Source organism: Mus musculus, chromosome 16, assembly GCF_000001635.26.
Source record: "Mus musculus strain C57BL/6J chromosome 16, GRCm38.p6 C57BL/6J".
In the NCBI taxonomy this organism is placed as follows: Eukaryota; Metazoa; Chordata; class Mammalia; order Rodentia; family Muridae; genus Mus; species Mus musculus.
Genome location: NC_000082.6, coordinates 65,049,239 through 65,074,626, shown reverse-complemented (window position 1 = coordinate 65,074,626; position 25,388 = coordinate 65,049,239). Strand labels below are relative to the sequence as shown.

The 25,388-nt window shown below is 38.4% G+C and overlaps 1 protein-coding gene across 1 annotated transcript in view; it reads left to right on the top strand.

Moving 5' to 3' along the window:
• The window catches only part of Htr1f (5-hydroxytryptamine (serotonin) receptor 1F), a 181,056-nt gene that overhangs the window by 31,158 nt on the left and 124,510 nt on the right, over positions 1–25,388 (top strand). Inside the window, exon 2 of the mRNA NM_008310.3 lies at positions 398–505. The gene's annotated coding sequence lies outside the window, so the exon portion shown is untranslated. The remainder of the gene's footprint in view (positions 1–397; positions 506–25,388) is intronic.

Here is a 25,388-nt window from a genome sequence, read left to right as displayed (position 1 = left end):
CTATGCTTTTCTGTTCATATGTCCTACTGGCACTATCATCTAGATTTATAGGCTTGAAAGCTATTACATTTATTATTCTCTACTTAGGTACTGTGAAATGTGTTTGCAAATTAACTCAGGTTACTTTAATTTAAATTTAACTCAAATTATAGCAAGTGTGACTAATCCAAAATACATTGTATGCATTTGTGACTCATGAAGTAAACTAATTGTTTTCCAATTGAAGATAATATTCATGTGATTCTTTCCTTCTCTTGAAGTCTCAATTTGATATCATGTTTCATTGTAAAGGGTGTTTACTAGTAAAGAAAAGAACAGGCAATTTATTGTGGGTGGAAATGTTTCAGAGGCATCAAAAGAAAACCATTTCCTTTGTTGTTTGCTTGTTTGTTTTTAGGGGAAGCTGAGTTGAGATGGCATTGAACTGTGAATGGCTGACTAATTTCTCACCAGATCAGGAGGTGAAGTGAGAATGAAGACCAACAGTTGAGCCTGCCACACCACGGTGAGCACTCTTACAACTAAGTCAGGAAGAAAAGATTACGCTAAGAACTTATGAAAAATGAAAAATACAATCTAACAGTTAAAATATCAGAGCAGAGAGACAGGAAAGGAGTGAGAAATGCTCTGAGTCCTGTTCCGAGTGCCTAACAGTGCTGTTCACTGGTAGCTTCTGTTAAAATAAAATGACATGTTGAAGAAAAATATAAATAGTTTATTCTGGGTAAAATATGAGCTATCGAAGATTCAACTTATATTGAATGACATATTCCACTGTGGATGATGGTCTGTGAACTTATTTTTTTTAAACAAAAAAATCCCAGAACAAAACAACGTCGTCGTCCAATACTTTATCAACCACGTTGGTAGGAGCCTCAAGTAGGCAGGCTGTTGCAACCTGGAGTCTCTTCTATAGGTCTCAGATGCTGTTTTTGGCTCCTACACTCATAGTTAGGGGGATGTTGTCCACAGGCCAGCAAATAGTGTTACATTTCAGGAAGATTACATAATATTCATGAGAATGTTAAACTATGCATAAAAGGTAAGATACACACTAATACGGTGCTTAACAATGGCCTGAATGGTTTTAAATATCTACTTACAACATTTCTTCTCCCCATTGGCATGATGCTCTGGTTATCCAAAGTTAATCAGTCAGAAGGGTCTTTGATACACGTGCAAGGGGCTGGGGATGTAGTTCAATGAGAGAGTGCTTTCCTAGGATGTAAAAAACCTGAATTCTAACCCAAGCATAGCAAGAAAGTAAAAATAAGTACGTCCTTACATTAAAAACTTACAAAGGTGCTGGAAAGATGGCTCTGCAGTTAAGTGTCTGCTGCTCTTACAGAAGACAGCAAGTTTTGTTCCCAGTACCCAGATGACATGGCTCACAACTGCCTGCAAGTCCAGATCCAGGCTACCAGAGGACTTTACAGACACTGCACACAAATGGAATGCACACATACACACACATTTTCCAAGTTTTTAAAATAATAGATTAAAATATGTTTTATGTAAGAATGGTGGCTCCTATCTGTAATCCCAGGACTTGAGAGGTTGACACAAGTTGACTCTCTTGAGTTTAAAAACAGCACAGGACTACACAGTGGATCCAGATGAGCCTGAGCTACAGAGAGAGGTCATGCTTCAAAAAAAAAAAAAAATGGTGCAGATGAGTCTCCTTCTAAGCATCTCAGGTTACTGTTCACCGGTATCAGTGGTCTTTAATGGTAAACAAAAACATTTCAGCTGGAACCTACTAAAGGGAAGCAGCAGAGAAACTTGGAGATGTGGTTATAGAAACATTTGGGTGCACGTACATAACTTAAAGTGTATGTATTTCATGAAGTGTTTATACAAGATGACAAGCAACATAGCATACAGTGTGTGGAAGAAATCCTATAGAATTTAAGGTTAACAATCTTATCAACACTAATCATCATTTAGAAATCTACTTTGTCAATATTTCAAAAGAAGATAGTAACCTTTGGGAGAATGAAAACTTGATTATAGTTCATATCTTCACAAGATTTCCCCGAGTGCTATGTGAAGCACAAAACCGTTGCATGCATTGCTCATGTTGCCTACTTCGCATGGTAAAGAGATGATTCATGGCATAGCTGTGTGGTATACAGCCAGTGAAACCTGTTTGCATTGTGTGTGACTCTAAATGGGCATGAGAAATCATGGTACCTCTTCATCTTGGGAAAGAGTACAGGTTAGAAATCCTACTGTCCTTGCTCAGGTGTCCTGACAGGTCTATTAGACCCACTAGATGATATTATTCAAATCAAGTAAGCTTTTCAATATCTGTTGTATTTATTAGCAAAATGATGAAAATAATATTCGCCTGCAAAACCACACATAGTTGTCTTGATACACTGAGAAATTCTATGTAAAGCTAGTTTTTTATATGTATGCATATTGCTATTATTTGTTTCATTGTTGTTGTTTGAGACAAGATATCACAGTATAGCTCAGGATAACCTGGAACTCAGTGTCATTTAGGCTGACCTGGGGGTTAAGATTAGAGGTTTGTGCCACCATAATAGTGACTTATGCACACTATTATTATTTTTAAAACTAGTGCACCTAATTCAAGAGCCACAAAGCCCCTGGTTAAAGTAAATGTGTCCCCAAACAAAGCCAAAATCACAAATCTCACAAAGCAGCTGCTAGCAAAAGGGGGAAGGTAGGTTGTAGAGATGGGTGAGAGGACGGGGGAAAAATAAAGACTAATCAAAATATATTATATACATGTATAAAGTTGTCAAATTAAAATTAATTAATGAAAAATTAGTGCAACCTTAGAATAATCATGCTGTCCTATATGTATCCCAATATATGCCACATCATGTAAGTCCTATTATAGTTAAATGATATTTATCTAAGTGGATGGCCGTATTGTGCTGGGTGTGGCAAAAGCTTGATCAGTTTCCACTGTCGCAGTTCTCTATATTAGATTTGTAGAAGCCCAGTGACCCCATTCTCCTTGGAAATGTTTGTAGATGGTTTCCTTTTCACACAGGGTTGTTCCTTATTGTGACAGAGGATGTTGTTTCTGACTCTAGACTTTCTGGTGCAGTCTGCTTCTTCGCTCATCTCCTTTCTGAAGATCTCTGCACGTTAGACACTTCATTTTTCACTGCCTACCCTCATTCTCAACACTGAGGTTTTCCTAATTGGACATATAGTTAAAGAATAAAAATGAAGATGTCCATGAGATTTATACCTCCATCCCTTAATCTGTCAAAATGTCTGGAGTTAGATATTAAAGCACATACAGCTATACAGTTCTTTTTGTATGTCTAACCAACATATCAAAATAAATATATGCCAAATCAACCTCTCTAGCCTCCCCTCAACTCTTCTCTTCTCAAACACAATCACAATTTCTGCCACCCGTTTCTCTGTTTCCTGGACCTTCAGCCCCTTAGCACATCCCATTGGTCTTGTACCGATACATATTCCTCAACATCATTATAAACTGTCTCATTGGGTCTTTGTCCCCTATTTCAATTACATCTCATAAAACATACATCTGTCTCCTTATAGACCACACCCCATTAATATATCACATTTATCTTTTAATCTATTATCACTTTCTTGCTAGTCATGAATTGGTTTTGGTTCTATTTCCAGATCCACACGTAAATAAGTGTAAATACCCATCTAAAACACTCAATAAACCTAGGAAATGAATGAATGAATCGCTTTCATAAAATTCCTTGAGGCGAGACAGGCCTGGAATCTGTTAGGAATCAGACTGGCAAGTGCATGGGACCATCAGTTGGCTAGCAAAGGTGATGTGTATAGGTGTTTTTGTAAAAAGATTCCTTGCATGTAAAATACATTATCTGCCATTGCTGTTCACTACAACCACTCAGTTATATTGATTTAAATAAGCCATTCTGCCTGTTGTCAACTAAAGGTAGCTGTATTAAATGCTTTGCTCAACAAAGTAAGAAAGTGCCTTTCTGTTTTGAGCTATTCACCTCTAATCATCCTTCTGAAATCTTACACCTGGAAATTTTTTTGTTTCCATCCACAGTGGAACAATCAGGGTCAGGCTTATGATAGTGATAATAAGTATCATTACCTCAACTTATTTCAAATTGTGTCATAGCGAGAGCAGGTGAAAATCTGTCACAGTAGTAGATCCTCTATCTTTCTACATCGGCTCTTATTTGCCTAAACAACTCTTTGACAACTCACCAGAAAAGTTGAATCTCCTTCAGAATGTAAAATACTGTTCAACACATTTAAATGATTTTAAATTATAATTCTCAGAGGTGATCTGGCCATACAAATCATGAATTAGTAGCCACTATGTTACTTGGTCCAACAATATGTTAATGATAAAAACTGTGCTATAATAATACTTTGGCTTCTCCATGCTGCATCTAATAATTACTAAAATGCATCTCATTATTTCCAGGTGAGATTTATTCTCATGACAGTTGCTCCTCCTCTCATATTTTCTATGCAGTTGACAGCTCCTTCTTGATATCCATCCTTGCATGCCACAAGAGTCATTCCTTAATGCTTGCTTTGCTTTGTGTCATAAATCCAATGAGTCACTGCATACTCTCAGTTCTGCATACCAAGTGTTTCTGGCACCTAATCTCCTTGCTTTAGAATCATAGCCTTTTTTGCAGATTGAGGCAGTTTAGCCTCAAAGAGATACATCAATGTGGCTTCTGAAAGCACCTTCCACCGACATTAAACCAAATAGGGGTCAGCCCAGAACCAGGTCCCAAATCCTTGTCTCTGAAAGGTGAGGGAAACTGGAAACAGTCATCTTGCTGCTATATACTGGTCCACAAAGGAGTCACTTGTGGTAAGAGACAGACTAAAAGAGAATTAGCTGTGATGACATGCAAGCAGAGCTTCAGGTTTCTCCTTGGTTTCTGCCAATGGCATGCCACTGGGGAATTAACCTTTCTAGAAATTAAGGTACATCATATTTGACTTTGGTGTAATAACTCTAGTGGTATAAAGTGGCTATGAGGACTAATTAAGGTCATGTACCCTAAAAGTTGCTAGCTGACCTGTTTGATAGCTCACAAACATAGTGTCCTTACATTCTCTTACCACTTCTAGGTGCCATCAAATGCAACTCAGAACACTATGTTCTCCCAGCCCTCTGGCATTACCATTATGTAGGAACCAGGAATTTTATTTTCACAAACAGTACAAGGAAACATGGATGAGGATTTGTGCTGTGTTGTAAGGTAACTATTTGTCTCTGTAGTTCTCCAGATTTTAATTCACTAATACTGTAATATTCTTAACTTCATGTTATTTTTATTTACCAACTCCCCTTGGGTCATAACAAAAACTTTTATGATAAAAATGACCTTTTTCCTCACTTACCTTTTCTTCTTTGCCCTTCTCACTCTCTTACACATTGAGGTGATAGATAGATAGATAGATAGATAGATAGATAGATAGATAGATGATAGATAGATAGATAGATAGATAGATAGATAGATAGATAGATAGATAGACTGATAGGTTGAGAGAAAGGTAGATATAGATGATGATACACAGCTATTGAAACAGAAATACTTATCTTTTTCTATTTTATGAATCCTTCATCTTGTCATAAAGTTCCCAATGGCCTGCCTGTACAATCTCTTTAATTAGAAAGCCTTTCTCTGCCTGCAATTCCAGTAAGTTCTCAGTATTTCTACAAGAAGTCCTCTATAGAAACTTCAAAACTCGCCTTCCTCTCCAGAAGACTGTTTCCTGCCTTAGAGTTCCCAGTGCATACTGATATGTCTCTATAAGCATGCATCTTGTCTTCATACATCTGTCTTAGTCTCTGCCACATAAATCCCGTTGAATGGGTAAGAGTGTGCTTGAAGGTCCATAAGTAAGTAATAAATCATGGATGGTGTCATCATTATCCTTTTTGCCCTTAACTATTTTTCTTTCTCTAGACAGTCATAGTCCTATCCGAATTGTCTTTGTCACACTGTTATTGCTTTGTATTCTGAATCATAAATGAATTTGATTTTTATGCAAGCACTATTTTCTCATAATCCTGAACACCAAGAATTAAAACCTGCATGAACACTTGATTTAACATACTCTTATTTGCATAAAAACTGGGTGAATACTTGAGTATACTCTCATTTGCACAAAAATAGCATTCTGCAATTTCTGATATTTCAAAATTGGTAAATTTCAATGTTCTTGTAGAAAGAAAGGCCTTATTTAAATTAATCATATTTTGTCAGCCTGTTGAATAAAATGGAAAACAATTAATCATAATTTGAACAACTTTCAAAATAAACATTTACAATTCCTTTCTAAGCAATATTCTTTCGTTTCTCAAGACCAAGTTAAATAAATAAGTAAAAATAAATAGGTTCTTCCATGATGGCTCTGAGAGAGAACCCTCACTTGGAAAAGCATGAGGAATCTAAACATATATGGCATCTGGCTGATGTCAGGAATAGTTTGAAATGGGACACGGTGTTGGACATAGAAGTAGCTTTAAAGATTGATTGTCTCTAAGATGATCATCGCTGGCCTACTTGCTCTCTAACAATACTGAATGCTTGCTGGTAACAGCTAAAAAAAAAAATCCCAAAACTTTCTTGCTTACTTTGTGGTTAAAAACCACCAACTTGTGTGATTAACACCAGTTGTCTAGCAGTGGGGGAGTAAGTAAAAACTTATTGCTAGGGCTTCTTTTTCTGGTCAGGCAGCTAGAAGCCTTTCAGTGACCTAACTGGTTAACACTTTGTGAACCAGAGAAGAAGGAAAGGAAAATAAGATGCTTTTCATAGGCAAATATGCACAGACACATTTACTCATACAGTCATTTACATTTTCATTTACATTTATACATTAACACATTCACATTTTTGTTGGGCCTAACCACCTGTCTCATATACTCCACAAGTATTCATGCATACTTACATATATACATATACCTACACACACACACACACACACACACACACACACACACACACATATATAGATAGATAAACAGACATATACATTTGGATGGATGGATGGATGGATGGGGCAGAGCCCCTCAAGCCAAACTATTCAACCAACAACTTTATTTTTCTCTGGCTTTCTTATACCTGCTTAGACAAAAAAAATAAAGTTCTTTAGAGATAAAATGTTACATAAAATAGGAGTTACAGAAGGATGTTGAGATCAAGTTCAGTGCAGTGCTTCGTTCTCTAAACTCATTATAAGTTCAGAGCAACATGTTTTATATGACTTTGACTTATCATGGTGCACGCCTATGGTTTTATCCTTGTAGCTAAATGTTTTTCCTTTTGCACAAATTTGTCCCAAGTCTACTTCTCATTTTAGTGTGATTATGAAAGCTCATTGTATTTCTTATCATGCAACCTTTACTTACTATATGAGGAGTGGGCATGTTCTATTCTTGATTCTAACTTTATTACATATTTCTAGCAAAGCAACTAAGACCATGTTGTAAAACTTTGTTTCTAAAATTATTTGAAGCAAATCAGCAATTCTATAAAATCATTAATCCCTCTAAACAGCTTTGATTCATGAAAGTTCGTCTTTATGCTGATCTACAGGAAATCTTATCAATAGGGTGGACTAATGCCCACAGATTATTATATTAATCAGCTGCAAGAGGCAATCCTGAGATGAAGTCTCTTTGGGCTTTGCCATCGAGTTCACCCATGGCAGACCATGCAGAAATGGTGGGCCAACTCCTGGAAGGCTACCTGCTAGCCTCAGCCAATCCTAGATGGATCCTGACAGGCCGATTGATATGTAGTATTTAACTTTGGTGCAACCAGTCAACAAGCAAACACACATTTAATTTACTTTTCCCTCCTAGCAGATTAACTGAGCTACTCCAGTCTATACAGGATCCAGGTCTCTGAGTTAAGGCCAGAGACAGGACAGCAGTTAGCACCTAGCTAGTTGTCTGATTTCTATGGTTCTGTCTGGGGAAGAGGACAGGAAATGCCTGTTTTCCTTCCTGGCTTGTGATACACCTTTATTGTTCATATCACTAGGACAGCATCATAACTTATGTTATTCTATAAATAATCTGGTGGTATGGATTGTGCCTTTTCACTCTGTGATTTATATATGACTTTTCAATCCCCAACCTTGGTTTTTTTTTTTTAATGACAAAAAAGGGAACTTGTACTTCCTGACAACTTGAGCTGGGAGTGCCATTCAGGTTCTATTAGCTAAGCATAAAAATATATTACTATCATGCCCTAGGGAAGATAAGGGTATTTTTAGCCTCCTTCTGTTGCTTTAAAAGAAGAATTTTCTAACAAATTCAGATTAAAGATAACTACCTCTCTTAATTATCTATAACAATGGAGAATAGAAAATTAGGATCTACAGATAATCCAAAATTCTATCTTAGGAGCATATTAACTATTTGTCCTGAGTGACCTTCTTAGCTTTGCTTAGAGTGGATTGGTATTTATGATAACTCTTCCCTTAATGATCACCAATGAAGGAAACACTAGCAAATAGCTGGAAATGTGTAAGCAAAAGCCAATGACTCACATCATATGTAACTAAATCTTCTTTTGGGTTTTTACCATAGACATAGCCTCCCTAAAATAGAATGAAATGCAAAACATTTTGTGTATTCTGTGATTGAAGCTATAATTGTCTTAATTAGGGTTTTACTCCTGTGAACAGACACCATGACCAAGGCAACTCTTATAAAGAACATTTAATTGGGGTTAGCTTACAGGTTCAGAGGTTCAGTCCATTATCATCGAAGCAGGAGCATGGCAGTGTCCAGGCAGGCATGGTGCAGGAGGAGCTGCGAGAGGGTTCTACATCTTCATCTGAAGGCTGCTAGGAGGAGATTAGCTTCCAGGCAGCTAGGACAGGTATATTAAAGCCCACACCCACAGTGACACACCTACTCCAACAAGACCACACCTCCTAATGGTGCCACACACTAAGCAGAGCACATACAAACCCTCACAATAATAAAGGCAAAATAGCATTGCCTCTCTGCAAGAATCAAGCTGCATCTTTGCCAACCCTATTTCACAATCAGCACAATTCAGAACCCATATTAATAAAATTGTGCTATTTGAAAGATAGATTTGAGGGTTTCAGGAGATGGCTCAGGGAGTAAATGCTTGCTCTATTTATATACATGCCTATGTTGAGAAGCCAGATGCCCACGTGAAAGACCAAGTGTGGCAGTGTATAGCTGTAATCCCAGGATGAGGGGACAAAACCAGGAGAGTCCAGGGGACAGAGGTAAGCTCACTATCCAGCTAGTCTTGGAATTCCTGTCTCAAAAGGAAAAAAAAAACCAACAATAATATGAGGATGGTGATAATGGTGATGATGATGACGACGATGATGATGATGTACAGTAGTAGAGAAGGACACCTGGCAATGGTCTGAAAGTGAGAAGGTTACAGGAGAGGTTACTAGGGTCACTGTGATAAAAAAAATAATAATACTTTATATGCATGTACAAACATATCGTCATGAAGCCTATCATGTGCTAATTGGGCTAATCGATATGTGCAAATAAAGCTTCAGAAACTACAAATCCTTCCAGATTCAAGGTGAACAGAGCAAATATCTCTTCTGTGTTTTGCTATCTTCAGTGGCTGGGTTCAGTGTCTGGAATCCATTTCCTTATTCAAAGGTTCTTTATGCTGTGAGGTCTCAGCAGCCACAGCCCTTCCAGCTATCCCAGAACAATCAGATACGTGGATTTGGGCCTCTTTGTTTAGAATTCTTAAGCTGAAAGGGGAATCATTTGTCCTTGTCTGCAATCTTCTTTTCTGGCCCCAAGTCTGCCTGTAATTTAACAGCCATTTCCGCTAGCAAAGCCTTATAGGCCAGGGGCTCTTTCCTCCCTTACGTGCTTAGACTGTTCCCAAACTGAAAGTAGAAAAATCTTTAACTGTTTTCCTCATGAAGCAATTTTACAAGTGCTGTCCCTGAGCCTCCCATATCAAAATAACCTAATCTACTTGTTCCAAAAACACAGAATTCTTAGCCCTGCTCCCAGCCTTCTGAGTTACAGCCTCCAAGCTCGAACCAGGAAAACAGTATTTCAGCAAGCAACTCAAGTGATTCCTATGTATTATAAGGCAGTTTTGAATAGATTCTTCTTTGAGTTTTTATATAACTGATACTCGGACCCTGATCCTTAACGATATGCACCAAAGAAAGCATATATTTCCATTTCAATGAATAAGTGTAAAATCGAGTTTATATGTTTAATTTTTATTATTGATAAAGGGAAGCTATTTTATTCTAACTTTACAAATTGACTGCTTATTTGAGAGTATTATCTTGTTTTATATATGCCAAAAAACTGTTCTAAAAATAAAATGAATACACTAGTTATTGCAGGGTACCTGAAAGCCACCTTCCTCATTTATTTCAGTAGATGAAATTCTTTTTTTTTAAAGATTTATTTATTTTTATTTATATGAGTACACTGTAACTGTCTTCAGACACACACCAGAAGAGTGCATCAGATTCAGTTACAGATGGTTGTGAGTCACCAGGTGGTTGCTGGGAATTGAACTCAGGACCTCTAGAAGAGCAGTCAGTGCTCTTAACCACTGAGCCATCTCTCCAGCCCCCAGTAGATGAAATTCTTAAACAAATACAATCTATGGTCAAATTCATAGGTTCTACATCTGGGAATCCAACTGTAGACTGAAAATGTTCCTTAAAAATTACATATGAAAAAAAATTATATCTGTACCCAGGTATGGCAGCATAAGCCTTTAATCACAGCATCCAGGAGTCAAGAGTCAGAGGCAGTTGGAACTGTGAGTTCTAGCCCAGCCTGGTCTGAGTTCCAGGACAGCCAGAGCAAATTATGACACCTTGTCAAAAAGGAAAAAAAGCAACTATATAGACTCTTCTTGTCATTTTATGAAGTCTTGTAAGTAGTCTAAAGATGATTAATGCATAGGATGATATGTGTGGATTATATACAAATAGAACTCCATTTACATAAAACACTAGAGCATCCAAAAATTTTGGTATCTACTGCAGTACTGGAACTGACCATCTACGTTTATCAAGGGACAGCTGTATTTGAATTTAAAGCTCAATTTGGGATTCCTTCTCAAAATATTACTGCCTAATCAGAATTGTGAGATGTCCTATGTACATACATGTACACTTACATACCAGGTATGTTCAATAGATATTTAAGTGTTCCACCCCAGCAAAGGGCAGCAGGAACCAAGAAAGGAGAGACAGGCAGGTAGCACTGAAGAAAATCTAGAGCCCCACCTGCCTGACTCAGGCTGCCCATGGAACTTCATTAACATTATAAATTTAAAGATAGAATAACCAAGAATCTCAGGACAACAACCACAGAGCAATAATTCCAAACTGTAGTGTTCCTCTGAGTTCGAGGGCACTGGCTGTCCTTCCTATTGAGCCAGCCCTGCCCATGACCATGGAGTGTGATGCCTTCATAAGCAAATCAATTGATCCCAGCCCCTGCTTACACAGCTATGCATGGGAATCAGTAACATCTGCCTCAAACAAGGATGCACATCAGAATAAGCAAATTCAATCAAGCTCAGAACGTCAGATATTTTCGTGGTTTGTACATGTGCTAGTGGTGCACCAAATTGTGTATGTATGCATGGTGCAACACCAAAAGTCAAATGGGAAGAAAGGGGACTAAAGAGAGGGAAGAGGAGAAAAGGGCAACAAGAGGAGCAAGGAGAGAAACAGGGTCAAAGTGCATTACATAGTCAAGTATAAACATAGATATGAAATTCAGTACCCTGTACAATGAATACATACCAATTAAAAAGAAATATATTGGGGCTGGTGAGATGGCTCAGCAGTTAAGAGCACCGACTGCTCTTCCAAAGGTCCCGAGTTCAAATCCCAGCAACCACATGGTGGCTCACAACCATCAGTATCAAAAATCTGATGCCCTCTTCTGGAGTGTCTGAAGACAGCTACAGTGTACTTACATATAATAAACAAACAAACAAATAAATAAATAAATAAATAAATAAATTTTAAAAAGAAATATATTTTTGAAATCTCTAAACAACAACAAAAAAGATTTCAACTTCCAGCAGACCTTACAAATGCAACAGTTGGAGGAAATTAGTCTGAACAGGTGAGAGGGTGCGCCAGAGAACCTGACAGCTTCTGGAACAGGCGGAAGCACAGAGGCGCTGAGGCAGCACCCTTTGTGGGCCGGGGACAGCCGGCCACCTTCCGGACCAGAGGACAGGTGCCCACCCGGCTGGGGAGGCGGCCTAAGCCACAGCAGCAGCGGTCGCCATCTTGGTCCGGGACCCGCCGAACTTAGGAAATTAGTCTGAACAGGTGAGAGGGTGCGCCAGAGAACCTGACAGCCTCTGGAACAGGCAGAAGCACAGAGGGGCTGAGGCAGCACCCTGTGTGGGCCGGGGACAGCCAGCCACCTTCCGGACCGGAGAACAGGTGCCCGCCCGGCTGGGGAGGCGACCTAAGCCACAGCAGCAGCGGTCGCCATCTTGGTCCGGGACCCTCCGAACTTGGGAAATTGGTCTGAACAGGTGAGAGGGTGCGCCAGAGAACCTGACAGCTTCTGGAACAGGCGGAGGCACAGAGGCGCTGAGGCAGCACCCTTTGTGGGCCGGGGACAGCCGGCCACCGTCCGGACCGGAGGACAGGTGCCCGCCCAGCTGGGGAGGCGGCCTAAGCCACAGCAGCAGCGGTCGCCATCTTGGTCCCGGGACTCCAAGGAACTTAGGAATTTAGTCTGCTTAGGTGAGAGTCTGTACCACCTGGGAACTGCCAAAGCAACACAGTGTTTGAGAAAGGTCCTGTTTTGGGCCTTCTTCTTCGGCCAGGAGGAGGTCCAAATACAAGATATCTGCGCACCTTCCCTGTAAGAGAGCTTGCCAGCAGAGAATGCTCTGAGCACTGAAACTCAGAGGAGAGAATCTGTCTCCCAGGTCTGCTGATAGACGGTAACAGAATCACCAGAAGAACAATCTCCAAACAGAGTCAACTATAACTACTAACTCCAGAGATTACCAGATGGCGAAAGGTAAACGGAGGAATCTTACTAACAGGAACCAAGACCACTCACCATCACCAGAACCCAGCACACCCACTTCGCCCAGTCCAGGGAACCCCAACACACCTGAGAACCTAGACCCAGATTTAAAAGCATATCTCATGATGATGGTAGAGGACATCAAGAAGGACTTTAATAAATCACTTAAAGAAATACAGGAGAACACTGCTAAAGAGTTACAAGTCCTTAAAGAAAAACAGGAAAACACAATCAAACAGGTAGAAGTCCTTACAGAAAAAGAGGAAAAAACATACAAACAGGTGATGGAAATGAACAAAACCATACTAGACCTAAAAAGGGAAGTAGACACAATAAAGAAAACTCAAAGAGAGGCAACACTAGAGATAGAAACCCTAGGAAAGAAATCTGGAACCATAGATTTGAGCATCAGCAACAGAATACAAGAGATGGAAGAGAGAATCTCAGGTGCAGAAGATTCCATAGAGAACATTGGCACAACAATCAAAGAAAATGGAAAATGCAAAAAGATCCTAACTCAAAATATCCAGGAAATCCAGGACACAATAAGAAGACCAAACGTACGGATAATAGGAGTGGATGAGAATGAAGATTTTCAACTCAAAGGTCCAGCAAACATCTTCAACAAAATTATTGAAGAAAACTTCCCAAATCTAAAGAATGAGATGCATATGAACATACAAGAAGCCTACAGAACTCCAAATAGACTGGACCAGAAAAGAAATTCCTCCCGACACATAATAATCAGAACATCAAATGCACTAAATAAAGATAGAATACTAAAAGCAGCAAGGGAAAAAGGTCAAGTAACATATAAAGGCAAGCCTATCAGAATTACACCAGATTTTTCACCAGAGACTATGAAAGCCAGAAGAGCCTGGACAGATGTTATACAGACACTAAGAGAACACAAACTGCAGCCCAGGCTACTATACCCAGCCAAACTCTCAATTATCATAGAGGGAGAAACCAAAGTATTCCACGACAAAACCAAATTCACGCATTATCTCTCCACGAATCCAGCCCTTCAAAGGATAATAACAGAAAAAAACCAATACAAGAACGGGAACAACGCCCTAGAAAAAACAAGAAGGTAATCCTTCAACAAACCTAAAAGAAGACAGCCACAAGAACAGAATGCCACCTTTAACAACTAAAATAACAGGAAGCAACAATTACTTTTCCTTAATATCTCTTAACATCAATGGTCTCAACTCGCCAATAAAAAGACATAGACTAACAAACTGGCTACACAAACAAGACCCAACATTTTGCTGCTTACAGGAAACTCATCTCAGAGAAAAAGATAGACACTACCTCAGAATGAAAGGCTGGAAAACAATTTTCCAAGCAAATGGTATGAAGAAACAAGCAGGAGTAGCCATCCTAATATCTGATAAGATTGACTTCCAACCCAAAGTCATCAAAAAAGACAAGGAGGGACACTTCATTCTCATCAAAGGTAAAATCCTCCAAGAGGAACTCTCAATTCTGAATATCTATGCTCCAAATACAAGAGCAGCCACATTCACTAAAGAAACTTTAGTAAAGCTCAAAGCACACATTGCACCTCACACAATAATAGTGGGAGACTTCAACACACCACTTTCACCAATGGACAGATCATGGAAACAGAAACTAAACAGGGACACACTGAAACTAACAGAAGTGATGAAACAAATGGATCTGACAGATATCTACAGAACATTTTATCCTAAAACAAAAGGATATACCTTCTTCTCAGCACCTCATGGTACCTTCTCCAAAATTGACCACATAATAGGTCACAAATCAGGCCTCAACAGATTCAAAAATATTGAAATTGTCCCATGTATCCTATCAGATCACCATGCACTAAGGCTGATCTTCAATAACAAAATAAATAACAGAAAGCCAACATTCACATGGAAACTGAACAACACTCTTCTCAATGATACCTTGGTCAAGGAAGGAATAAAGAAAGAAATTAAAGACTTTTTAGAGTTTAATGAAAATGAAGCCACAACGTACCCAAACCTTTGGGACACAATGAAAGCATTTCTAAGAGGGAAACTCATAGCTATGAGTGCCTTCAAGAAAAAACGGGAGAGAGCACATACTAGCAGCTTGACAACACATCTAAAAGCTCTAGAAAAAAAGGAAGCAAATTCACCCAAGAGGAGTAGACGGCAGGAAATAATCAAACTCAGGGGTGAAATCAACCAAGTGGAAACAAGAAGAACTATTCAAAGAATTAACCAAACGAGGAGTTGGTTCTTTGAGAAAATCAACAAGATAGATAAACCCTTAGCTAGACTCACTAAAGGGCACAGGGACAAAATCCTAATTAACAAAATCAGAAATGAAAAGGGAGACATAACAACAGATCCTGAAGAAATCCAAAACACCATCAGATCCTTCTACAAAAGGCTATACTCAACAAAACTGGAAAACCTGGACGAAATGGACAAATTTCTGGACAGATACCAGGTACCAAAGTTGAATCAGGATCAAGTTGACCTTCTAAACAGTCCCATATCCCCTAAAGAAATAGAAGCAGTTATTAATAGTCTCCCAGCCAAAAAAAGCCCAGGACCAGACGGGTTTAGTGCAGAGTTCTATCAGACCTTCAAAGAAGATCTAACTCCAGTTCTGCACAAACTTTTTCACAAGATAGAAGTAGAAGGTATTCTACCCAACTCATTTTATGAAGCCACTATTACTCTGATACCTAAACCACAGAAAGATCCAACAAAGATAGAGAACTTCAGACCAATTTCTCTTATGAACATCGATGCAAAAATTCTTAATAAAATTCTCGCTAACCGAATCCAAGAACACATTAAAGCAATCATCCATCCTGACCAAGTAGGTTTTATTCCAGGGATGCAGGGATGGTTTAATATACGAAAATCCATCAATGTAATCCATTATATAAACAAACTCAAAGACAAAAACCACATGATCATCTCGTTAGATGCAGAAAAAGCATTTGACAAGATCCAACACCCATTCATGATAAAAGTTCTGGAAAGATCAGGAATTCAAGGCCAATACCTAAACATGATAAAAGCAATCTACAGCAAACCAGTAGCCAACATCAAAGTAAATGGAGAGAAGCTGGAAGCAATCCCACTAAAATCAGGGACTAGACAAGGCTGCCCACTTTCTCCCTACCTTTTTCAACATAGTACTTGAAGTATTAGCCAGAGCAATTCGACAACAAAAGGAGATCAAGGGGATACAAATTGGAAAAGAGGAAGTCAAAATATCACTTTTTGCAGATGATATGATAGTATATATAAGTGACCCTAAAAATTCCAACAGAGAACTCCTAAACCTGATAAACAGCTTCGGTGAAGTAGCTGGATATAAAATTAACTCAAACAAGTCAATGGCCTTTCTCTACACAAAGAATAAACAGGCTGAGAAAGAAATTAGGGAAACAACACCCTTCTCAATAGCCACAAATAATATAAAATATCTCGGCGTGACTCTAACGAAGGAAGTGAAAGATCTGTATGATAAAAACTTCAAGTCCCTGAAGAAAGAAATTAAAGAAGATCTCAGAAGATGGAAAGATCTCCCATGCTCATGGATTGGCAGGACCAACATTGTAAAAATGGCTATCTTGCCAAAAGCAATCTACAGATTCAATGCAATCCCCATTAAAATTCCAACTCAATTCTTCAACGAATTAGAAGGAGCAATTTGCAAATTCATCTGGAATAACAAAAAACCGAGGATAGCAAAAACTCTTCTCAAGGATAAAAGAACCTCTGGTGGAATCACCATGCCTGACCTAAAGCTTTACTACAGAGCAATTGTGATAAAAACTGCATGGTACTGGTATAGAGACAGACAAGTGGACCAATGGAATAGAATTGAAGACCCAGAAATGAACCCACACACCTATGGTCACTTGATCTTCGACAAGGGAGCCAAAACCATCCAGTGGAAGAAAGACAGCATTTTCAACAATTGGTGCTGGCACAACTGGTTGTTATCATGTAGAAGAATGCGAATCGATCCATACTTATCTCCTTGTACTAAGGTCAAATCTAAGTGGATCAAGGAACTTCACATAAAACCAGAGACACTGAAACTTATAGAGGAGAAAGTGGGGAAAAGCCTTGAAGATATGGGCACAGGGGAAAAATTCCTGAACAGAACAGCAATGGCTTGTGCTGTAAGATCGAGAATTGACAAATGGGACCTAATGAAACTCCAAAGTTTCTGCAAGGCAAAAGACACTGTCTATAAGACAAAAAGACCACCAACAGACTGGGAAAGGATCTTTACCTATCCTAAATCAGATAGGGGACTAATATCCAACATATATAAAGAACTCAAGAAGGTGGACCTCAGAAAATCAAATAACCCCCTTAAAAAATGGGGCTCAGAACTGAACAAAGAATTCTCACCTGAGGAATACCGAATGGCAGAGAAGCACCTGAAAAAATGTTCAACATCCTTAATCATCAGGGAAATGCAAATCAAAACAACCCTGAGATTCCACCTCACACCAGTGAGAATGGCTAAGATCAAAAATTCAGGTGACAGCAGATGCTGGCGAGGATGTGGAGAAAGAGGAACACTCCTCCATTGTTGGTGGAATTGCAGGCTTGTACAACCACTCTGGAAATCAGTCTGGCGGTTCCTCAGAAAATTGGACATAGTACTACCGGAGGATCCAGCAATACCTCTCCTGGGCATATATCCAGAAGAAGCCCCAACTGGTAAGAAGGACACATGCTCCACTATGTTCATAGCAGCCTTATTTATAATAGCCAGAAACTGGAAAGAACCCAGATGCCCCTCAACAGAGGAATGGATACAGAAAATGTGGTACATCTACACAATGGAGTACTACTCAGCTATTAAAAAGAATGAATTTATGAAATTCCTAGCCAAATGGATGGACCTGGAGAGCATCATCCTGAGTGAGGTAACACAATCACAAAGGAACTCACACAATATGTACTCACTGATAAGTGGATACTAGCCCAAAACCTAGGATACCCACGATATAAGATACAATTTCCTAAACACATGAAACTCAAGAAAAATGAAGACTGAAGTGTGGACACTATGCCCCTCCTTAGAAGTGGGAACAAAACACCCATGGAAGGAGTTACAGAAACAAAGTATGGAGCTGAGATGAAAGGATGGACCATGTAGAGACTGCCATATCCAGGGATCCACCCCATAATCAGCTTCCAAATGCTGACACCATTGCATACACTAGCAAGATTTGACTGAAAGGACCCAGATGTAGCTGTCTCTTGTGAGACTATGCCGGGGCCTAGCAAACACAGAAGTGGATGCTCACAGTCAGCTAATGGATGGATCACAGGGCTCCCAATGGAGGAGCTAGAGAAAGTACCCAAGGAGCTAAAGGGATCTTCAACCCTATAGGTGGAACAACATTATGAACTAACCAGTACCCCTGAGGTCTTGACTCTAGCTGCATATGTATCAAAAGATGGCCTAGTCGGCCATCACTGGAAAGAGAGGCCCATTGGACACACAGACTTTGTGTGCCCCGGTACAGGGGAACGCCAGGGCCAAAGGGGGGGAGTGGGTGGGTAGGGGAGTGGGGGTGGGTGGGTAAGGGGGACTTTTGGTATAGCATTGGAAATGTAAATGAGCTAAATACCTAATAAAAAATGGAAAAAAAAAAAGAAAAAAAAATAAAAAAAAAAAAAAAACAAAAAAAAAAACAAATGCAACAGTTGTCAATGTTTATCCTTTCAGGACCGAGTTAGGCAATGTTCTTCCTATCATAAAAGACTAAATACCGTGTTTAAATTGAACATGAATTGAGCCATCAGACGTAGTTATTTTGGTTCCTTGGGACCCAGTACAGTTACTCGCTAGCCTGCACACTCTGGCTCTGCACTTTGCAGAAATAAAAAAAATACTCAGGACATGTTCAGAGGCTCATATTTCTTGTTGTATTGTCTATGCAAAGGGCCTTGGCTTTATTAGTTTATGACCCAAACACTAATTCTACACCAAATATACACAGAAACTTCTTAGAAGTGATGTTCCTAGAGGTCATTCTCCGGGATTCTATCTGCAGTAGAGGCAGCATCAGCCATTCCTATCACTTGAAGAAAAGATTCTGCCATATGAATTCTCTGAAACAGGTATACCGACCACTTTGTCAGGTATTTAACTCCTGTGTTAGTTGCCTTAGAGGGGAGTGGTAATTTTGAGCAACAAATTCACAGCTCGATAGAGAAGTCAATAACTTTACTCCGCTAGCATATAACTAAGACTGGAAATAAATGCTAAGTAATCAGAATTCCTGTTGTGAGCTTAGATTTTACTCATTAAAATTGTGGCTGGTTTTAATTTGAGGACGAGACTTCTGCTTTTATATTTTGCTTTAAGAGTTACATAATAATGGATCCTGGTAAGTAATGATTTCCCAGAAGATTCTATTTTCTGCATCTTGAATCAATCTCAATTGTTTAGAAAATGATTTATTAGCTACAAGAGGTTTGGTTTATATATTAATAAACCCAGTCCTTTGTTGTAAATAACAGAAGTAAAAACAATAGAAGCAAGTATTTAAAGTGAACATGCAGAATCCTTAATATTTTACACTTAATTAGTTTGCAACTTATTCTGGGCCGGGATTTATAAGGGCTGCCAACGTCTCCTATGAAATTATAACTCCAAGTTATCTTAGTGATAGCTCTATCCCAATGAAGATAACCGCTATACAGAAGTAATCTTATGATCTTCTAGATACATCCATGAGAAAAACTATTTCAATATGTGAATGAATTCAATCCTATTCCTCCTACTAAAGGTCAAGGTGCCTCAACTAGATGTCAGAGAAAAATGGAGCAAAGGAAACCGTTGGAGCTCATTTATACCTTTTGTGCTTCAGTATCTACTCATCCCTACCCTCAATTCTGTATTTACAAAATAATGATGCTAATTTTTAACGATGTGTTTGTAGGTTGCTTGGTTACATTTTTTGAGACAAGGTTTCTCTACATAGCTGTGGCTGTCCTAGAACTCACTATGAAAACCAGGCTGGCCAGAACTAACAGAGATCTACCTATCTCTGCTATCCAAGGACTGGGGTTGAAGGCACATAAAAGCATGCCCAAGTTACCTTTTACATTGTTAATGCAAAATCACTATAAAAGTAGAATTCTTACTAGACAAAAGTCATACCAAATCAGTAGTTTGTTGTGACTAGGCTATTTTTTATAATGAAAAAAAGTTTCCCAGGTTATTATGTTTATGAAGAATTCAGCATGACATGGGTTCCTTAGCCTAGATTACAAGTCTATAGTAATTCCATAATTGGATCTTTACTTCCTGTAGTATTAAATAGCAGTGGTATTTGTCTTAGTTAGGCTTCCATTGCTGTGGAGAGACATCATGACTAAGGAAACTCTTATGAAGAATAACATTTAATTGGGGCAGGCTTACACATTCATTATCAATCATGGCAGGAAACATGGTAACATCCAGGTAGCCATGGTGCTGGAGACGGAGACAAGATTTCTACATCTTGATCTCAAGACAGTCAGGAGAAGACTCAGCAGCAGGAAGGAGGGTCTTAAAGCCTATCCCCACAGTGACACAGTTTTTCCAAGGTCACACCTCCTAATAGTGCCATTTCCTGGGTCAAACATATTCAAACCACCACAGTATTTTTGTTACGAATTCCAGACAATCGAATTATAATTGTTTTAAGAAGGAAGGAAAGGGATTTGACTTTGACAATTAAACAAGAGTTTCCGAATCTGTGACTGAGAAGAAGATAAGTTCAGAGGGCAAGAGAGGGGGGAGGAGAGAGAGCAGTAATGGCTAATTCAATCAAATATCTTAGGAATAAATATCTTAGGAAATTATCAAAAATAAATCTATTTTAAAAAGAGTTTCCAGATACTTCTTCTTCAGCTTCATGATCTAACTTTCATTATCTTTGTAGAATAATAAAGCATTTCCCAGGAAGGCATGATTTATAACATCCTCCATCAAACTACAGCAAGGAATCAGGTTTTCTTGGCATCCCCCATCAAATTGTAGCCCCCAGTTATCTTTGAACTACAGTTTAGCCATGCCAAGAGAACAGAAACTTCTTTCCCAACAAAGAAAACAAAAACCCATCAATTGAGCCTCATTGGCATTTTCACCACCTAGAAGCCAACAGTGAAAGGCCAGTCTCTGAGGGAATGAGATGAAGAGGAAGCAGCTCTCTGGGGGTAGTCTGAGTGAGTGAGTCACAGGGAGGGAGGACACTGAAGTACACTGGGGAGGGTAGTGACTTTGCCTCTAAAATTTAACAGCAAAAAATGATTACTTTAAAAGGACCCAACCCATCTAGATAACTTATTTTTAATTTATTATTTAGATTATTACATTTTAGATTATTATTTCTTGTTGGAAGCATGTTACATGCTGTCTAACAATTCACTAAATTTTGCCTTTCATTGTGTTTTGGAAATACTGCTTATTTCAATTAAATGATATTTAGCTTAACTCTTATTAAATTACACTGAATATGTTCATCTCTGTGACTCTAAGTAGATTAAGTATTATTTCATGACATAGTTATCAGGATTAGAAAATACTTTTATCTATAAATTATAATTAGCTCTGCATTTCTATTTGATTGTTAATATTCTTACAAAATTGATTCTGCATGTGTAAATGCTGCCTGGAAATATTTTTTGAAATTGTTAAACATTTCCTGGGAAAGTAAGAAGTATGTTCACTTGAAATCTTGGGATTCAAACCTCCAAAAAGGCTCACTCAGTAAATCAATAACTAAAATCTGCATATATATATATATATATATATATATATATATATGCAATAGAGTGATTTTTTAGTCCCAAAAGGAGTGGAGAATAAAGTTATTTTCAGGAAAAAAAAGATATGCAATAGGGGACATTCATATTAATTTCATTAAGTCACTTTCAGGAAGACAACTATCATGTCATCCATTCTAGATTTTTTAAGATTGTATTTTAATTATAACATTTCTCCCTTCCTTTTCCCCCCTCTACTATTGACAACCCACCCTTCTCTCCTTCAGATTCATTGTCTTTCTTTCCATCAATTGTTATTGTATGCACATATGTACCTGTGTGCATATTTATGTTCTCAAATATAACCTCTGGAGTCTACACAATGTTACTTGTGTATATGTGTGGAGGATTGAATATGCTTTCCCCAGGGAGAGACACTATTAGGAAGTGTGGCCTTGTTAGAGAAAGTTTCTCACTGAGAGAACTTTAAGACCCCTCCTCCTAGCTGCCTGGAAGAGAATAGACTTCTCCTTTCTCCCTAAGGAGCAAGATGTAGAACTCTCAGCTCCTCCAGCACCATGCTGACCTGGACATTGCCATGCTGCTCGCTATGATAATAATGGACTGAACCTCAGAACCAGTAAATCAGCCCCAATTAAATGTTTTCCTTTATAAGAGTTGTCTTGGTCATGGTATCTCTTTACAACAAATGGAAACTCTAACCAAGACAGAACTTTTCAGGGCTGACCATTTTCGCAAGACATCCAACCAATGTTCTCCTCCATGGGGAAAATCACCTCCCTGGGTCACTCCCAGCATTACAGTTTCCTTTTGTGCTTGGCACAGGATCATAGACTTTCCCTCATGCAGTTTGGCAAGTTTGCTGGTGTTCTCCCTGTTCAGCTCATGTTTAAGCAATCATATTAATGAGATGTTCCTAAGAGACAATCTCACATCCTCTGCCTCTTACAACTAGATTTTATAAAATACACAAAATTACATATGTGCACAGGACATGAAAGTCGAAGAAAAATTGTCTAAGGGATCAAAGGAGACTAATGGACACAAGAGGTGAGAAGCAATGTGGAAGGTACATAATATGCCCTCATGAAAATGGCCTGATGTGACCCAGTTTAACAAAATACAAAGGGAAAAGGTTCTCTGTGAAATAATAATTCCTAATCAGCCTGTCCACTCAGGGAGAATGGCTGAGTTAGCCAGAGGAAATGACAGAGCAAGACACTTCTAGTCAAACACAATCTCTCCAGTTTCCTGTCTTCCCTCAGCGACCCTTGCAGTGATTTTGCTTTGAAGCCAGACCCTTCCAGCCACATCAGCCCCTCAGTCTACTCCCACTCTCATCTCTGCATTCATTCTCTCTACATACATTTTCCCTACCTCTCAAAACTGTTTTCGTTTCAATTCTTCTCATTTTTATTTAAATAAACGTATAAGGAGTAAATATAAACTTTGAGATTGGCATTTTTAACTCAATGCAAAGCCCATAAAAGCATCCCAGGCGCTATTCCTGCTCATACATTGTTCTCTTTGTTGTTATAGTGACTTTTTTCTAGTTGAATTGCTGTACCTTGACATTTTTAGAATATCACTTGATGGTGGCTTCTGATGAACTATATACAAGCCTTGTAGAAATGAATGATAGGCAAGAATAGATACGTTTGGATAACTTCTTTTTTTATTACTGAATCTTGGCTGACCTGGAACTCACTATGGCTTCCATTTCAGTGATTTGCCTGCCTCTGCTTATGTAGTGCTCAGATTCAAGGTACATGCCACCATGCCTGGCTTTGTCTAACTGCTGCCCAATGTGTCTCCTTTCATTGACATCTATAATGTTAAGTGTGTCTTAATATGATGAAGTTCACTCTATCTTTCAATTAATGCTAAGTAGTCATCAGTATTAAAGTCACTCTTTATCAAAATTATAGCTATGATTACAAATTACAAATTTGCCAGTGTCTGCAGATGCTGAGTACAAGTACAATTTGAATGCCTAGATATATAAATTTTAATGCTTATTACTAATATATTTTTAATATAAAAACTTGGCATATATGCTGTGCATAGCAATGGTTTTACAGAGACATTGTTACACTATTTGTTATATTTTAATATGTACTTTGATCATATTCATTCCCACCCTGTTCTTTCTCCTTTTGCCTCCGACTATTCTTGCTTATTACCCCCTTTTCTCTCATTTCTCCTTTCATGTCCTACATTTTATGCAACCATACAAAATCTAGGACCCACAAATGAGATGAACCATGATATTTGCTTTTTGAAGACTGACTTATTTCACTTAATATGATTCTCTCCAATTACATCCAATTTTCTACAAATGGCATGATTTCATTCCTTATGGCTGACATAAACTCCACTGCATACATATATTACATTTTCTTCATCCATTCGTGTATTTTTATTACTGATTTCCATAGAGATGGCCTTACTAACCCTAATGCCATGTGATTTATTTTTTATGTCCTAATACCCTCCAACCACTTTAAATGGATTTCTACAGGATATCTCCAACTAAATTCCCCAGTTAAGCACATCATACAGACAGAATCTGAGCACAGATCTGCTCATCCCAGATGGATGCTGCTCTATTATATCGTCTATAGAAAGACTGATATCACATTTGCCATTGTACACCTATGGTCTGTATAGAGTCATTAAAATGAAAGCTCTATTATGCTAGTCCCAACACAGGGACATTCATGGCTGAGCAGAAAATCCAGCGAAAGTCATAACACAACTGTAATCCTTTCCTTCCTTCCTGTTCCCACACTTCCCCATACCACACTACCTGGTGCACTTGTTAGAATCAACTCTATGTGTTTAATGTCTTTCCTTTTACATTTTTTAAATTCTTTTTGTTACTAGAATATAATGTATACGAGAGGCCATTGAACCTTGAAGACTTTTATGAAAGAAAACTATAACACAAGACTTCTTTTTTTAAGCTTGTAAAAGAACAAAATTTATTAATAAAATTAAAAAGATATAAAACCACAAAGCAAGCGAATTAAATTTTTTAGCCACAGGCAGGGCTGGCCTGAATGACAAGGAGGATTTCTCTTTTGCACTGTGTAAGCACACTGGACCCTGGATAAGGAGGTGATTGTATAAACAAGGGGCAAGGGAGAGTGAGGGTGTAGCAGAAGCTGGTACCCATAGTGCTCATCTGTCAAACCACAACTGGTCATATAATTTGGACCAAGTCATTCATGAGCTATCTGCCTTAACTATATATTTAAAAAAGACAAAGAGTAATTTTGACAACAATAAAGGAACAGAGGGTAGAGAATTACCACATGGTTGTAAGTGTTTAGGTTCCTAGCCTGCTTTGTTCAGTGTCTCTAAGATTTAATACAAGACTTCCAATTGGTTTATTTGATGTCTTTAATAAGTGACAGAATCTGTACCTTAAAATGGCATTCATTGGAGATAGTTCCTTGTGACAAAAAGACATCAACTTTTGGGTTAATACAGTTATTCTTTTTCAAATTTTAAAATAAAATATTTCATGAAATTGCAAACTA